Source organism: Caretta caretta, chromosome 15, assembly GCF_965140235.1.
Source record: "Caretta caretta isolate rCarCar2 chromosome 15, rCarCar1.hap1, whole genome shotgun sequence".
Classification (NCBI taxonomy): Eukaryota; Metazoa; Chordata; order Testudines; family Cheloniidae; genus Caretta; species Caretta caretta.
Window position 1 is genome coordinate 21,420,794 of NC_134220.1, and position 18,768 is coordinate 21,439,561.

At 40.5% G+C, this 18,768-nt stretch overlaps 1 protein-coding gene and 1 pseudogene across 14 annotated transcripts in view; both read left to right on the forward strand.

Moving 5' to 3' along the window:
- Nucleotides 1–282: 282 nt before the first annotated feature.
- Nucleotides 283–3,799, forward strand: LOC142069371 (zinc finger BED domain-containing protein 5-like; annotated as a pseudogene).
- A 12,546-nt stretch (nt 3,800–16,345) lies between these two features.
- The window catches only part of RIMBP2 (RIMS binding protein 2), a 289,653-nt gene continuing 287,230 nt past the window's right edge, over nt 16,346–18,768 (forward strand). For 3 of the 14 annotated variants that reach the window (XM_075120006.1, XM_075120005.1, XM_075120007.1), the window contains exon 1: nt 16,346–16,421. The gene's annotated coding sequence lies outside the window, so the exon portion shown is untranslated. The remainder of the gene's footprint in view (nt 16,422–18,768) is intronic. The other 11 variants (XM_075120004.1, XM_075120008.1, XM_075120010.1 and 8 more) reach the window with 6 other exon arrangements.

Below are 18,768 nucleotides of genomic sequence, written 5' to 3' on the forward strand. Positions count from 1 at the left end.
ACTGGCAAGGAATAAAGGTGGTTGAATCTGGACCACAGGAGTACTAGTGTAAAGCCCTTATTGCATCTTATCAGCACTCTAGCCTCAGGGTGGGGACACAGCTGTTTCCACCCCAGAGCCTCAGTCATTGGTGTTTAACTGGATAACAGGACTGCACTGTTTTTGCTGTGGCAGAACATGTCAGTGTTCCATTGGAATGACGGCATGAGAAGTGACATATTCTGGTGCATGGTGCCATGCTGAGTTGCATATCTGAAGGCACCAGCAAAGTAGGTAATTGCAATGCTGCAGGTGTCGGGATATGCCAGAACGCTATATGGAACAACAGAAACAGTGAACCAGCAGCAGCACTGTGGTGCCATCAAGTGGTAAATTGATGATATATGTAATAATCATTCAGGCTGGTCAAGTTCATTTAATGAATCAAATTCTACAAATGCAGGCATTTTTCTTTTTCTTTTAATCTCTTCTGGGTTCTCCCATCATCTGTACCTTGTGATTGGACAGGTGGTATTGTCTTCTGCTCCCTGATTAGATGAGGAAACACAAGAGAATGACCCATAATGCATTTCTGGTATGCATTTGGGATACTTCTGGGAATTATAAACAGCTCTGTGAATGCCGGGCATTGTAGTTTCAATATTTGTGAATAGCAGATAACATGACTCCAAGAATAGGAGTCAATCGAATTGGAGTAGTTTGCTCCCACACATTTGCAAATTTTTCCCCATTCTTTTGATAAACTCCAACACTGGGATTTTCAGAAGTGCTTAGCTTTAGCCTGATTTTGCTGTCATTCAAGTCAACGGCAAAAGTCCCATGGATTCAATGAGAGGAGACGAAGACTAATGCTGCACTTCTGGAAATTCCACCGTAACCCAAAACTGGACTTGCAAGACAATATGGAGGAAGCTTATCTTATTGCCCTTTTAATCATTTATCCAGAGAGATTTCTTTATTGACCACCTAGATCAGGATGTCTTGTCTTAAGGTGCCTGCAGCATCTGAAGTTTGGTGATGACAAATCTCTGAGCCCCTTAGTGAAGCATTTCCCAAACTCTGTTCCGCGAAACACTGGTGTTCCACACGATGTGAATAGGTGTTCCATGAAAGAATCATAATTTTTTAAAAAGGGTCTTTAAATTTTTTGAAATTTTAAATTTGGCATATTTGAAGAGTAGTTTACAACTTTTTGAATTACTATAATTTAACATAAAACTCTTTTTCCGATTATTGATAGATCTCGTATTGAATATCATGGCATAAAGAGAATGCGGCACACAAGCATGTTGACATCTACTCCTTTCGGGCATGTTTCAGTTAGTGACGTCGTACCCCTTCTGCTCGAGGCTGCATGAACTGTAGCAGTATGCACACACCATTCTCTTTACGCCATGTTGAATATAACATATTCACTCAACACGTTCAAACCTGTGGGTCTTTACCGTGTGTGAGATAAGCACAGCTAAATTAGCTTCGCTCAAAACAATATAAATATTTGTGACAAACAAAATTTGACAAAAATCAGTATTTCTAAATATTGTTACTAAACCTAATCACCAATGGATTTGTGGCTAAAAGATGGAACTTTGAAACGAAAAGCAAGTTCTTCTGGTACTCCAACTGTGGCAGAAATAAACGAGCAAAATATTGTAACATTTAAAAGTGAGGATGAACAATCGCAGTCTTTTGTTGCCGAAAAATCTGTTAGTACTAGTGAAAAGAAAAGGAGGACTTGTGGCACCCTTAGAGACTAACAAATTTATTTGAGCATAAGCTTTTGTGAGCTACAGCTCACTTCATCGGACTCATCGATGTAGCTCACGACAGCTTATGCTCAAATAAATTTGTTAGTCTCTAAGGTGCCACAAGTCCTCCTTTTCTTTTTGCGGATCCAGACTAACACAGCTGCTACTCTGAAACTTAGTACTACTGAGTTATCCAAGGTGAAAGAATTTCCACCGAAGTATATCAAAAAACAAGAAGAAGCAGGTTTTAAAAGACCGAAACTAAAGTATGATGGAAGCTATTTGTCTTTCGGTTTTATGTGTGTTGGAAATAAAGATGTTCTTGATGCACAGTGCGTCGTATGCAACAAAACATTAGAAAACAGTTCATTGGCTCCTGATAAACTTTGTAGGCATTTGGAAACCAAGCATGCTGAATACAAAGACAAAGATATACGTTTTTTTTTCAAGAGACAGTGTGACTCACTTGGAAATTGTAAACTTTCGATGATTAAAATTGCTAAAACAGACAACGAAAGTGTAACAGAGGCATCTTATCGAGTAAGTTACCTTATAGCGCTTGCCAGAGAAGCTCACAGTATTGGAGAAATGCTTATCAAGCCTTGGGCGAAAGATATTGTAATGTGCATGTTGAGTGAGCAGTCTGGTAACAAAAAAAAAAAAAAAAAAATGGATGCTGTACAGTTGTCAAATAATGCTGTTACATGCCGTATTAAAGATCTTGCCGATGACATAGAAAAAGAACTAGTTTGCCGACTGAAAATTTGCCATGAGTATGCATTGCAGCTAGATGAGTCCACTGACATTTCAGGACTTACTGTGCTACTAGTATTTGTCCGATATAGATTTAATAATATTATTGAAGAGGACCTGCTCTTATGTGAATCTCTGCAAAGCAATACGACTGGAGAAGAAATATTCAACTGCATCAACAATTTTATCAGAAAGCATGAAATTAGTTGGGGAAAACATATTGATGTATGTACTGACGGTGCTCAGGCAATGATCAGGAAGATGAAGGGAGCTGTCACGCGAATCATAAATGTGGCACCAGAAAGCACTAAGAGCCATTGTGTTCTACACAGACAAGTACTTGCAGTTAAAAAAAACAAAACAGCATATTTGAAAATTGTGCTCGATGAAGCAGTACAAATGATCAATTTTGTCAAATCTCGACCACTTCAATCCAGGTTATTTAAAATTTTGTGCGTGGAAATGGGTAGTCAGCACAAAACGCTTCTTTTACATACGGAAGTGAGGTGGCTATCCAAAGGAAAAGAGCTTGTGAGGCTTCTTGAGCTTCATAGTGAACTACTGGTATTCTTCACTTCACATAATTCAGGATGAAAATTTAATGACTGTCTGACAAATTCCTCGTGGCTAATGAGACTTGCATATCTTGCAGATATTTTTGAAAAATTAAATAAAATTAATCTGTTGCTGCAAGGAAAGAATGTGACCATTTTTACTATAATGAATAAAATTTCATTGTTAAAAAAGAAACTGGAATTCTGGGCATCTTCTGTAGAACAGAATAACTTCGACTGCTTCCCTACACTACATGAATTTCTGATTGAAATAAATTCTACAGTCCATGAAGAAGTTTCCAGCACCATTTTACAGCACTTATGTGACTTGCAGGCCTCTTTATTAGAATATTTTCCTACAACTCCTGATGATAATGCTTGGGTTCGAAAACCATTTGTAATTACAGCCAAACCAGTCAGCTTTACTGTGCATGATTATGAAAGCCTAATTGACTAAATTTCTGACTCTGATCTGAAACAAAAGTTTAAGGATCTTCCACTGAATAATTTTTGGAGCAGCCTAGTAGAAGAGTACCCTAATGTGGCTAAATGTGCAGTTCAAGTGCTCCTTCCATAGCTACAACTTATTTGTGTGAGACAGGATTTTCGTATTATACTGCAACAAAAACCAAATATAGGAATAGACTTGATGCTGCGCCTGACATGAGGATTCAACTTTCCAGCATTATTCCTAATATTAAGCGAATTTGTGATAGAAAAACACAGAAACACCAATCCCATTAAATCAAGTTTGTATTTCTGTTTATAAAAATAGATTTTCCGAGTAAAAATCTAATTTGTTTGGTGTTTGTATATATATAAAAACAGGTTTTTTAAGTAGAACACTGTTTTTAATTTTGACTCTTGCACTTGATTTTTGTACTACTTTATACATGCTTTCCAGTTAGAAATTGTTAGTTCAAGTTATTTTAAATTTGTATTTTTGCTTGGTTTTATAAAATAAAATATATTTGAGCATAAATAACGCAATTTTTTATTTGAAAACCAAACGACTACAAAATAATATTGTAAGTGTTCCGTAATAGGCTAAAAAGTGTTCCGCGGCCAAAAAAGTTTGGGAAACGCTGCCTTAGTGGATCCAACCACAAGATCAGGGCCTCAGTTTGCAGATTGCATTTGCAGAGTACAGAGCTGAAAATTATGACAGGAGGCTCTGGAATAAAGTACTTAATCCTCTCCATGCTCGTGCTCTCTTTCATGTTGCTGTTTCAGAGACTTCAGTCTTGATGTGCAGGTGCAGAGTAGTTCGTAACAGTTAATGCTGCAGCCATCTTGGCAGCAGCAAGCCAGCTTCCTGGAGAGAATATTCTTTCACATCACCAGGAAAATCTTGTATATAAAGTAACAGATCCAAATCCTGCAGACCTCACCCGGTCAGAGTTCCCATTAATTTCAATGACAGTCTTGAGTGAATGAAGACTGCAGGATGCATATGAATTTCTGACCATTTGTTTTATTTTTTAAATGAGTTTACTCACAGGCTAGGTTAAATGTAATAATCAGCTGTAAAAAGACTATAGATACTAACAAATAATGCAACTGTTGGAATTACTTGGGTTTAAAACAGGGAACCTCTATATCCCAGAAATAAACATTACCCTACTGTTGTTTAAGGGAACTTAACATTGCCATTATGTGAGAGATATATAAACACCCACAAACCACCACCACCACATACAAAACCCCGGACTATTTTAAATGCTGCAGATACAAATAAGGCTATGCAAAATCCTCTCTCTCATCATGTGTGCACAACCTTGTTAATGTGGGGCCTGAATAAAAAATAAAGGTTTAAAAAAATCACATCATTGCACCACTTTTTTGTTTTCAATGGGAACAGGACTGTGCTTTAAATGTTCTCTTTAGGCACGTTACACACACAAAATTATGTTTAAAGAACATTAAGGTTGCAAACTGAATCACTGAACAGTTAGTAAATGTCAGAATTAAGGATGTCTGTGCCACCTTGTGCACATACATTATAATAATCTTTAATTACATGATCACGGACTATTTTTTCCACTGGACTTGTGCCTCATTCAGTGCGCAAGATGGACAATTGTCACTTAATTACAGCAATTCAGTGTTTTGTTTTATCCTCATTGTTCAATGTATGGCCCCATACCCTATTTTACTGCACACTGTTCAAATCCTGCTCTGAAGAAAATAATTCTGAATTTCCTTATGGGCTCCTTGTTTGATCTCTCTCTTCTTCCCCTCCTGGCCTCCATTTACTTCCCCCACCATGCACATTGTTGCCCATCCCAAACTCTCCTAATCCCAGTCTGCCTTCCTGGCCTCTTTGCCTAATCTCTGTGTTCCCTCCCCAATTCCCCATCCAAGTCTCTTTGCCCAGCCAGTGCAATGTGGCTCCTCATCAGATCAGTCTCCCCTCTTCCGCACCAGCTTCTCTCATCCCATTTATTTTCAATCTCCTACCCCGCCTCCTTGTCCAATCTGTCTCACTCCCTGCTCTCTGCCTTGCTGTTTCTATCCCTGGCATAGGTGCTGCAACTAGGGGTGCAGGGGGTGCTGCTGCACCCCCTGGATTGAAGTGGTTTCCATTATATACAGGGTTTACAGATTGGTTCAATGGCTCTCAGCACCCCCACTATACAAATTGTTCGAGCACCCATGATCCATGGTTTACAGTCCCAATCTCTCCTCCCAACTCTCGGGCCTAGTTTCCTTCTCCCCCTGTCAGTCTCCAGTCCCAGTCTTCTCCATCTACAGGCTCCTTGTCCTAATCTTCTGTCCCCTCCCTCAGGTCTCACTCTTGTCTCCTCTGCATTCGAATCAGGCAGTTTCCTCCTCCATACTGTCTGTGCCCAGCAGGGGGACACTGAGGGCGAAGGAGAGACAAGCTCTCAGTTCCAAGCAGGAGTGCAGGAACTGAGGGTACTGGGGGTGTAGCAGCACCCCGCTGGCTTGAAGTAGTAATAACCGAATACATGGTTTCCACTTTCAGTACCCCTACTATAAAAATTCTTCCTACACCCCTGATTCCAAGGCTCTGGTTCTTGCTCAGCCTGCAGTAGCCCAGAGCTGCAATTGCAGGGAAAGTCCACCTTCAGCCCTAGACTGGAGCATGCTGATTGCAGATGGAATCTTAGGGGAGTTTAGCTTTGAATGTCTAGCAAGTTTGTACTGAGAACATTTGAACTGTGACTTTTCAAAAGCGATAGCTTGGCCAAATTTGGCCAATATTTTTACAGGAACGGCAAAAGACATAAAATCCTGAAGTCCGCCCGACTGCAAAATTTCAAGTACCTGCTCCAAAGCATTGGGCCCTACAGCCACTTAAAGAAAAGATGCCAGAATTTTTTTAACATGGACAAAACAATGTATTCACTAGCTGCCTCCTTAGAAACAGCTGAACCATTTTGACTGACATTTTCTAGCAGAATTCTGCATGAGGCAAACATTCTGCATGAAAATTTCAGCCTGAATGGTTAAACTTTAGTAAAGGTACAAGCAACTGCATAATGGGAGGGCGATGTGATTCAGAGCCAGAGCTTCAGCCAGAGCCACAACTTCAAAGAGCTGTCTATACAACAATTTGTAGAGTGTTAGCAAGAGTCGGGCTAGCATGAATCTGTCAACCGAGGCTGGGACACAAACACTTCAAAATGCTGTGTAGACATACCCTTCAGCACTTTTGAAAAACTTACCTCATGTGAACATTCACAGAAAGCTTATATAGCAAGGGTATGAGCAGATAATGAACCAAAATTTATGCAGGAGCTTCTAGGTAGAGTGGGTAGTAAATTTTTCAACAAAATGTGTGTGTGGGGAGGTTTGCGGGGGTAACTTTTTTTTGGAGAATACCAATTTGTCAAACCCAAAACTTTTTAGCAGGAAGGGGTTGATGTCAATGAATTTCATATTTTGAAATATTTCTGGGGGGAAGCTTCAAAATTGTCAAAAAAGAACATTTTGACATTTTTTGTTATAGTTTTTCAGGTTGAAACAACTTTGCTCTGAAATTTAAAAAGTGAAAAGGGGCCAAACTCTAAACAAAACATTTCAAAATTATCAAAACAAAACATTTTGAGTGACCCCTACCAAAAAATATTTGGATTTTCAGTTCATGGAAATTTTTAGGTTGGGAAAATTTTTCAATACCTTATAAATTGTTGTAGGACAGGAAAACAGTTTCCTGCCCAGTGCTACTTTTGGTTCCCTTCATTATAGTATTTGAGCAAATATTGAAAATCTTTTTTGCAATATTTACAGTGTGTGTGTGTGTTATGGTCTTGGGATAGTGAGTCCATAGGTTTCAGAGGAACAGCCGTGTTAGTCTGTATTCGCAAAAAGAAAAGGAGTACTTGTGGCACCTTAGAGACTAACCAATTTATTTGAGCATGAGCTTTCGTGAGCTACAGCTCACTTCATCAGATGTTTACCGTGGAAACTGCAGCAGACTTTATATACACACAGAGAATATGAAACAATACCTCCTCCCACCCCACTGTCCTGCTGGTAATAGCTTATCTAAAGTGAGTGGGGGGGATGTGAGAAAACCTGGATCTATGCAGGAAATAGCCCGACTTGATTATGTAAAGAGTTGTCACTTTGGATGGGCTAGCACCAGCAGGAGAGTGAATTTGTGTGGGGGGGGTGGAGGGTGAGAAAACCTGGATTTGTGCTGGAAATGGCCCACCTGTTGATCACTTTAGATAAGCTATTACCAGCAGGACAGTGGGGTGGGAGGAGGTATTGTTTCATATTCTCTGTGTGTATATAAAGTCTGCTGCAGTTTCCACGGTAAACATCTGATGAAGTGAGCTGTAGCTCACGAAAGCTCATGCTCAAATAAATTGGTTAGTCTCTAAGGTGCCACAAGTACTCCTTTTCTTTTTGAGTCCATAGCTAAGGTTGCATCAGATTTTTATGTTTTACAGGGTTTTACCTCAGTATCTAACTTTTTTTATCATCCTTTTTGGTTCACATGCTATGGGGAATTGGAACCAACTTTCAGTTGCTAATTAATGTGTGTGTGGAATGTTCTCCCCTGTGTATTTTGCAGGTATGGGTGGGTTTTTTAGGAAGTTTGGGGAAAACAGAACGTTGGGAAAACTGGATAGGAGGCTGCCACACAGCTCCCTGAGCAGTAACACTGTGAGATCAGAGGTAATCAGCCACTCATCACTTACTTCCTCTAGATCATTTGCATATTTGGGGAGAGTCACTATTGCCCTGATTGTCATGGCAACAGCAGTCTTTGACTTACCTCAGTTAACCATAATATTACAAAGACAGCTCCCAGGAGGAGCTGTAATGAAAACAGACTGTTTTGATAAGCTCCTGCTATTCTCCTTTGGGTTTGTACTGTTTCTTTTCAAAGTAGTGATTGTTTGTTACATTCCTCAAAAAGAATTAATAAAACTAAGATGAAAAATTACAGTTCTTTTTCATGTGTATTGTTAATGTGCTTCTTACATATTGTAGGCTTCTACTTTCTGAATATTTACATTTTTTTTAAAAGGGAGGGGTTATATTATAGATATGAGTCCGTACTCAGTTTTCTATTCCAGTTTAAAAAGTGTGATTTAGAACTTGCAGTAAAACTGAAGTTGCATTAAAAATGTTTTTCTTTAATAGAGCTTAATTAGTTTCAATTGCTTCTATTAAAATGCTAAAGAAATTCACAAACTTCATTTAACATTTGTTAAGCTTGCTCTCATCAATAAATTAAACCATGAAAAATTAGAAAATGCAAAGTTAAGGATTAAAAAGTGAATCTTAATCCAGCCCCTTGTGCATATGCATTATGATACAGCCATTATTACATGATCCAATATTTGTTTTTTACACAAGATCCCTGCTTCTTTCAGTGCATGGGATACAGCTGCTCTGGGGATGAATCAGGGTTGTGTAGTGACCCGGACCGGATTAAGGTTATGAGGGGCCTACAGCTAAAGGGAGGGAGCGGCCTAAGTATGAATGACATATTGCAAAAAAAATTATGACCTCATCAAACATTTATCTACATACATATTATTTATTTATGTAAAATTAACAAATTTACTCTATTCTCAGTAGACTCATTTCTTCAAACAGATACTTCTGAGCAAGGGCATGTCGACACTTACATTTTATAGCGCTCTAACTTGCTGGCTCAGGGGTGTGAAAAATCACCCCCCTGAGTGCAGCAAGTCTGAGCGCTTTAAAGCGCTAGTGGAGGTGGGATTACCAGGAGCACCGAGAGAGCTCTCTCACAGCGTCCGCACGCAACCACACTCGCACTTCAAAGCGCTGCCGCGGGAGTGTTCCAGTGCAGACATACCCTAAGGGGTAGCACGAGGGATGCTACGCTGTCCTTCTCTTAGGCCTCCTTCCTCCGAGGTAGTGGAGTGCTCACCTGTATGAGGATGAACACTGCAACATTCCCCATTCTGCTCACCTCTTTCAACCTGGTGCGTCTACCCTCGGCTCTCCACATGGCACAGTGCAAAGCCAAGCCCTGCAGGTGTTTCCCCCCAGCTATGGACTCTACACACCACACACCCTATCTCACGCTGACTGCAGTCTGGGAGGCAGCCAGCTTTTGTTATGTAAAAGAAAACCACTCAGGTGTAAAATCTACTGATGTAGAGGAAGTAGTAGTAGGAAAATTACATTGGGTGGCATTGTATTTTAGGCTGTCTTGCTCTGAAAGCTGCCTCCCAGTATTGCACTGGCTGAGGACAATGAATTACTGTTTTCACATTGAACCCAAATATCATTTGTGGGATGATACCCAGTTTGTGTAATTAATCTCCAGTGATTCACCACATCAGGCCATTCTGTCACCAAGCTCTTCCACAATTAGAATAATAGAATAGAATCATAGGATTGGAAGGGACCTCGAGATGTCATCTAATCCGGTCCCCTATGCTCATGGCAGGACTAAGTATTATCTATTCTAGAATGTGTGATCAGCAGCTCTGACATGAGGTTTTTTAAGCATGAGTTCTGTGTGCACCAGCCCCCTACGGTTTGCATTTGTTTGTTTTAAGCTTTCTGTAAAAAAAGTAACAGCTAGAAGTGACAGAGATCTTTAGATGGTTGCCCAGTCATAATATTTAGCACTTCTGTACTGTGTTAGTTCTTCAAAATCACTGTACAAACATTAAACAAACTTACTCTAAAGCCTTTCAGCTTTTGAATGACTAGGAGTTGACAAAACAGAGCTATTCCCTGTTGTGTTCTCCGCCTCCCCTGAACAAAAAGATTTCACTGAAAGTAAAAGATTTCACTGAAAATAAAAGAATCATTAAGGATCTTTCAAAAGAACAGTCCAACCAAGGTTGCTGTAGTGACACCCTTGTTACAGCAGGTCTGGTTTGTTTAAGGCTGGTGTTCCTGTTTCATTTGCATGTGTAAATCAAGCAGACCTTGCTTTTTTTTTTCTTCTTCTTCCCCCTTAAAGTGCTCAGAGTTTAGGGGAGGAAAGTGAATGAGATTCTGCTTATACTAGGTGTGAAAAAGCACAAGGGACCAAAATCTATTCTTGTGCAAAAATCTGTTCTCCCTGAAGTCAATAAGCCTACACAGGTGTAACTGTCAGGAGCAATTGGCCTGTGTTCTCATTCCCTCCTCGAATCACATTCCATGATTACCTAACATTTTCCATTTGGGAAAGAAGTTAGTTTGCGTTGGGGCAGAAAAATGAGGACTAACTTCAGGTTTATTGAACTTTAAGTTTTTGGAATGAAACTCAAAAGAAATCAAATGTGAGGTACTTTTATGATGGATTGAACTGCTAGAGAACCAGCAAATGGACAGAACCTGCCTTTAGCCTATTCAGCCAGTCTTTCTATCATAGCCTGCTAAGAAGTGGATTTAAAATCCTTGAGGGAGAGGGGAGGGAGAAACCTACAACATTGTGTATTGACTTTCCTCCAGTGCTTTTGCAGCCCCTTAAAAGTACAAAGATGTGTTGGCCTGTGGAACTAGGCTGAGCATAAGGAAAGAACTGGGTGGCCTGTGCATCCCAGTACAGAAAAATACATCAAAAAAAAGAATTGGATTTCTTTGATTTTTAGAACAGTTCAAGACAGTACTGAACACAATGCATCATAAATCTGAAGCCCCTCTATGGAAGGTATTGTAAAAGTTAAAGGACTGGTATCCAAAATGGGATGTTTTGTTTTGTTTTTCCTACAAATGTGTTGGAATTCGTTTCTTATACATGGGAGGGGCAATCGTTCTGGCTGGAGCTGGATAGAGTGTGTGCAGGTTCTGTGCAAGCTTCCTACCGTACCGCTCTGGTACCGCCTCTTCCCCCCCTTCCCCCGCCACCCCTTTGCCCTGCCCCCCCACAGACACTCACCAGTTGTCCAGAAACTGGACCCAGCACACATAGAAGATGACAGTGACAGGCACTAGGACCCAAGAGGCAGTGTCCTGGAGCTGCCTGCCAGGCTCAGCGGAGGAGAGGGACAGAGGGAGCTTCTTCCCTCCCTGACAGCTAAGCAGAGCTCTGGAGAAATTGGGGGTGGGGGCAGCTGAGGCGGGGAAATGCCTGCTCAAACTACACCCATGGCTGGCACAGGTTCCCACGGTAACCGGATTTTTAGTGTCCGGTCACCAGTGTTAACCGGATACTTGGCAATGTGTTCCTGTAGTGCGGGAAGATGCTGCTGGCTGGCTGCTGGCTGAGCTCCTTCCTAGCCACAGGGGGCTGTTTTGCCTTTCCTGCTGGCAGGAGCACTCCAGCAGGGCTACGTGCTCCCCCCCAGCCGCGCCCCCTGCCTGACCAGTAGGGCCTAAAAAATAGGAGGGCCGAAGGCTATAGCCTTGTTAGCCTAATGGTTAATCTGGCCCTGGTACTGAAGGAGTCTGTTATCTGTAGGATCCCCTGCCTTATTTGTTGAGAAGTTGGAAGGTGTGTAGTGATTGCAGGAAGCGAAAGGATGGTCTTACGGTTCGGGCAGCTGAATGCCACTCTGGAGACTTAGATACTATCCTTGCTTCTGCAACCAAATTCCTATCTGATGCTAGGCAAATAACTTACACCAAACTTTTTCACTTGTAATCACTTCTGCATGTAAAAGGCTATCTCATAGTGTATATACAAAGCGGGCTGGATCAAGGTTCCACAGAAAACATTATTTCTGCCCTTTTCTAACTTGAGTGCACTTGACTTTATTGCATCCTTTTAATACTTTTTTAATCCTTATCTTTGTACAGCTTAATTTTTTATGGTTTAGTTTATTGCTGAGAGCAACCTTAACTAATGTTTAAATGAAGGGTTTTTTTGGGGGTATGTGAATAATTTAAAAAAACAACAGGTATTTGCTGAATATGGTTTTGATCCAAAGCCCCTGAAGTTAATGGAAAGACTCCTTTTGACTTCAATGAGCTTTGGATCAGGCCCTAATACCACCCATCCACCCACCATAGTTAAGATTGGAAAACTGTTTCCATTTAAACTCTCTATTATTACACGCTTATAAATTTCTACAGAACTCACCTTCTAGGCTGAAATTTTCCATGCTTGGCTCTTGGCTGTAGTAAAACATTTTTTAAAAGATTGAGCAAAATCTAGAGGAATAAAATATATTCTATACATTGTTAGTGAAATCAAGCCACACTCTCTTCCCAGATACAGCTACAGCAAAAAGAGTGAAAACTGCCATAGTCATAACATGCAGTGTGTCTTCCTTTTTACCAGGACAGAAGTCCTTCAGCTTCTTCTTCATCCTCCACCACCTCAAGAACTACTATCAAAAGGTTTCCTTTAAAGCACAAAACACACTCAGTGAACCTGAAGTCCCTGCAACCTCCAAACACGAACCATCAGTCCTATGGTATCAAAGATCTGGAGATCCGCCTGCTGCAAGTGGAGTGCGAAGAGCTCAAAAACCGACTAGGGTGCTTGAGGGTAAATATGAATCCACCACGTCTGTTGAGAACTGAAAAGGGTCTTGTTCACAGTGACACTATAACCAAGCAGGAAGAACGTAATCAGTTACTTTTTGCTGAGAGTTAAATATATTTTGTTTTATTTTGATACTTCAACATGCTAAGTTATGTGAACGTGCACAGACCTCATTTTATCAATAATAGGCAGGGAGTTAGCTCTCTGCTTAGGTAGTTTTTTATAATATAGTAGTGTGTTAGAGGCCTCACTGTGTTAGGGGCTATACAAATGCATAGTGAGAGACAGGCTCTGCTCCTAAGAGATTACTGTATAAATAAATAGGACGGATGAGTGGGAGGAGAAATGAAGACAGAAAAGTGAAGTGACTTCTCCACTAAGCATGTCAGTGGCCAAGCTGGTCATAGACATCAAGTCTCCTGACTGCCAGTCTAATGCTCTCTTCATGAGATCCTGGCCCGGGACTGAAGACTCACTCAAGCAGCCCAGAGACAAGTTTTCTGTTTACCCCAAAACTTTTCCATTTCTTATCAACAGCGCACCTTGCACTTCAAGAATGAAGCCTTGGGGAAGCAAAAGATGGTAGCTTAAAGTTGGGGGGTGGGGTTCCTTGCTGGACAAGCTGGCTCACTCCACATCTTACAGAGACTGCCAGGATGCACAGATCTATTACTATGCATTTCTTAGCATGCTTGGTGCTTTACAGTTACATAAGACAAGTTCTGTGTTTGAGGGGCTTACAGTCCAGTATCATCAGATAGCACAGCGATTGAAGACATCAACCTGTAGTGAAGAGACAAAACTTGGGGAAGGGCTCTTGGAGAGAACATTGTTAGATTTTCCAGAAGTGGGTAACAGAGAAGTCCTGAGTAGAGCATAGAGATGAGATGACCAAGAATATTATATCTGAAAAGTAAAACCTGCACCACTCGAAGTTCAGACATTCAACATATGTATCCAATAGTTCTGTTCTCTACTGTATGTCTTAGATTGTAAAATGCAGGGGATAGGGGCCATTTTGTTTTGTGCCAACACAGCACAGGGCACGGTACCTGCTGTCCCAGTGTAATCCTATCACTCTTTCCCGTGTATACACATCATACCAGTAAATGCTGTTTCACAATTCCCAATTTAAGACAAACTGATACCAATTTGTATATTAATGTTCAGGAAGAAAGCTGATAGTAAGATTTGAGAATAACAGCTGTCAAGGCCAGCCTTACAAAATTACCACTATAATTTACTGCCCCAGGCTTATGATCTCCTAAATAGTGATTATAATGCAAATGCTTAAGACATTTTACTTGCCCCAACTAAAATATTATTCCATCATGTGAGGGGATAGGTAGACTTTTGCAAGACTGTTACTAGTTTGTTTGTATTACAGTAGCACATAGAGCCCCAGCCATGAACTGGGACCCCGTTGCGCTAGGTGTTGTATAGATACAGAACAAAAGGATGGTGCCTGCCCCAGGGGCTTACAACCTACGTATAATATAAGAGACAACAGATGGATACTGACAGACCAGGGGAGTACACAGAAATAACAAGACAATGCCATCCAAATAGACAAGACAGACACAGAGTAGGGGAAGGGGGTCTAACACACAAGCAGCGTGAATGAGATGATGGTGGCAGTTAGTTCCACGGTATTTTTGGTGGGTGGATTGACTTAGGGTGGAATCAGCTACGTGGAAAGGGAAAGGAAGGGGGCTGAGCAGGATGGGGCAAGTGTGGAGTGCAGCTGAGGTGAAGTGACCGAGGGTGCAGGGAGGTTGACGCAAACAGCCAATCACCACAGGGTAGAGAATTCCGGAAAACATTCTATGATTCTGCTGGAATGTCCAAAGGTCCCTGCTTTGGCTGCTCCTGTTCCTACTGGCTGGAGTTTCTGACTGGCTCCTCTTTGTCCCCCAAAGCCACATGGTAAGGCAAAAGGAGAAGCACTGCCAGGGTCCTTGTGCCCTGAGAGTAGGGAGGGGCTTCCCTACATAGTTCTGGGTCAAGGAAGGTGCCAGAAAGAGGTAGCCCTGGCTGTACCCTATGTTACCCACTCTCCAGTGCAGCAGTCCTTGCGTGGTCTGCTTCTGTTTCTACCAGCTGGAATCTCTAGCAGGACTAAAGAAAATGCACTGCCACTTCTAGAGAGGAGAAATGTCTATATTTTGTCCACCGTTTTTTACAGTGCTCTTATTATGGAAATCTAATCCTCACATCTGCCAGCTAAGAGTCCTCATTCGTTGAGATGACAGTCTAAGCCGAATTAGAATATTTCAAAACTTTGAGGAATACTATTTGGTCATTAAATACTATTAATACCAGATACTATTTGGTCATTAAATAGAGAGTGAGTTATAATATAGCCTGTATCACCATGGTTTACTAAAGCAAGTGTAGCAAAAGACAGGAGCTCATTAACAATAAATATTTTGCAAGCTAAATCAAGGTTAGAAGCCAATTTGGGTTTGAATTCACAATGCTCTGGATTGGCCCTGAGTTCAGACTTTCATTAATGGATGTACTCTGGATTAACAGTCTGACTGGTATCTCTGTAATTTTAAACTATGGCTCTCATAACAAACATTGGGGTGGAAAAACCTGCAGATAATACATATTGAACTAAAGTTTCTATCCTGCTCTGCCAGCATTTTTAATCTGCTGTAAAATCACTAATGTCAATATACTCACAATGCATTGTGTAATGAGATATCCTTCACATGAACATTGATGAAAAGTTGCTGAGTCAGCCATCTTGTTTTCTGTCTCTAAATTTTCCATCCCAGTCTTCTACCTTGTTTTGCTGGACCATGGATTTATCAAAGCTTTGCTTCCCAACCTAACCAGTTCTTGACTGATTTGCTTCCATGCACAGGAATTACAATCCCTAACCTGATTATTGGTCCCAGCAATTGAGTCACCATCATTTAAGTAGAATGAGTTAATGCACTAGAAGAACATTAGTATTTTGAGTTTCTTATGCCATAAGCAATGTATCAACTTTTTAGATGGCAGAAGTCTGTGATATGGACAATTCTAAATTAAGGACAAAGAAATTCCAGTCTTCTGTGCTTTCTGAATTATTTTTATTGCACAATCTTTATCCCTTATGTGGATGCTATATGGTACAAGACTGCCTACAATATAAAAATCAACTCAAGTGTGATGGAGCAGGAACATTTTTTCCTTCTTGGTTTACTGATCCTTAATATTTCAAATGCGTAAATATAGATACTTTACTCTGGCAGATGTTATTGTTTACCTAGAAATCCAGTGATGATAAATTGTACGTTGCCATCACTGTACATTAAAAAACAGCTATTGAAGAACATTTTTGTCATACAGGAAGGGCTGATGGGCGAGAAGCCAAGTGATATGGAGGAGTTATTGAAACAGTCTCAAAAGGAGCTATTGTGGCTTCAGAGGCAGCTGTCCTTCATCTCTACAGGTGGGCCTACGTGCATTTTGTCAGCTACCAAGGTGAGGTCCTTCATTATTGTTGGGTATTTTGTTTTTTTAATTTTTTTCCAATCTTATTTTGCTGTGCAAAGAGGAATCAGAATGGGAGCAGTTTATTCTCCCCTCACATCATTGCAACTCCATTGACTTCAATGGCATTACTTCTGATTTATGCAGGGATGAGAGGAGAATCAGTTTCATGTATGTATTTTTAAAAACGGTTGCACATAATTTCCTGGAGGATACAAAGAACATGCAATTCCTTTAGAAATGGCTGTGAAGATGAATGAAGGTTAAGCGTTGAAATGGCATTTTGCAGAGTTATACTGCATAAGAGATGGCTTGAGTTAATATTGCCTTCCCTAAAGACAATTGTAAAACTTTAAATGGCAACAGAGATACTCAGCATCTGATGCTCACTTGACATCTGGCAGAGCTCACCATGTATAGTACTAGATAAATAGTAAATTATTTATGTTAGAAATGCTTTAATATCTTATCGTTCCAACTGGTAACAGCAATAACTTACCTTGTGGGTGCTTATCTGCCATGGACTAACAGATTGAATACATTAAGTTTTTAAGACTTGGTTTAGGTGGTCACAAAAGATATTTTTTGAAAGCTTGCCATCAGCACAGCGTTGCTCACTGTTTTGAAAAGGGCTCCTATTTTGGCACCACAAACTAGCTTTGCTCATGTTGTTAGATACATTGTTTTTCATGCAGCTAAGAACTAGAGATGAATTCAATCCAAAACTTAAGATCCAGACACCTTCAAACATTGATATTCAGCTCTAGAGTCAAACTTCACAGCTGGTTGCTCTTTTTTTTTTAACCCTTAGAACCATACACCCTTCAACTTTGTTTAACTTAGCATCCAGATCTGAACTTCTGCAGGTTGAGCCCATCTCTAAACTGAAATGGGAGATGGGAACAAAGAAAATGACATGATTACGAGGCCTGACCAGAGAATGTTGAGGTTTCAAAAACTGTTCTCATTATGATGCAGAACAAAAAACAAGACCTTCTGAAATTTTTTACAAGGGAAAAAAAAAAACAGTGAGAGAGAGTCCCCATAACAGCCACTTCCAGACAAAATTTAGAGTCAGAGGACCAGATTTTCAAGCCTATTTATGGCCTCTTTGCACCATTGATTTTTGTAAAGGGAAATCATGCCTCACCAATCTACTAGAATTCTTTGAGGGGGTCCACAAGCATGTGGACAAGGGGGATCTAGTGTACTTAGATTTTCAGAAAGCCTTTGACAAGGTCCCTCACCACAGGCTCTTAAGCAAAGTAAGCAGTCATGGGATAAGAGGGAAGGTCCTCTCATGGATTGGTAACTGGTTAAAAGATAGGAAACAAAGGGTAGGAATAAATGGTCAGTTTTCAGAATGGAGGGAGGTAAATAGTGGTGTCCCGCAGTGGTCTGTATTGGGACCAGTCCCATTCAACATATTCATAAATTATGTGGAAAAAGGGGTAAACAGTGAGATGGCAAAATTTGCAGATGATACAAAACTACTCAAGATACTTAAGTCCTGGGCAGACTACAAAGAGCTACAAAGGGATCTTTTCAAAATTGGGTGACTGGGCAACAAAATGGCAAATGAAATTAAATGTTGATAAATGCAAAGTAATGCACATTGGAAAGCATCCCAACTATACATATAAAATGATGGGGTCTAAATTAATTGTTACCACTGAAGAAGGAGATCTTGGAGTCATTGTGGATAGTTCTCTGAAAACATCCACTCAATGTGTAGTGGCAGTCAAAAATGTGAACAGACTGTTGGGAATCATTAAGAAAGGAACAGATAACAAGACAGAAAATATCATATTGCCTTTATATAAATCCATGGTACGCCCATATCTTGAATGCTGCATGCAGATGTGGTTGCCCCATCTCAAAAAAGAGATATTGGAATTGGAAAAGGTTCAGAAAAGGGCAACAAACATGATTAGGGGTATAGAACAGCTTCCATATGAGAAGAGATTAATAAGACTGGGACTTTTCAGCTTGGAAAAGGGACGACTAAGGGAGGATATGATTAAGGTCTATAAAATCATGACTGGTGTGGAGAAAGTAAATAAGGAAGTGTTATTTACTCCTCCTCATAACACAAGAACTAAATGAAATTAATAGGCCGCAGGTTTAAAACAAACAAAAGGAAGTATTTCTTCACACAATGCATGGTCAACCTGTGGAACTCCTTCCCAGAGGACGTTGTGAAGGCCAAGACTATAATGGTTCAAAAAAGAACTAGATAAATTCATGGAGGATAGGTCCATCAATTGCTATTAGTCAGCATGGGCAGGGATGGTGTCCCTAGTCTCTGTTTTCCAGAAGCTGGGAATGGATGACAGGG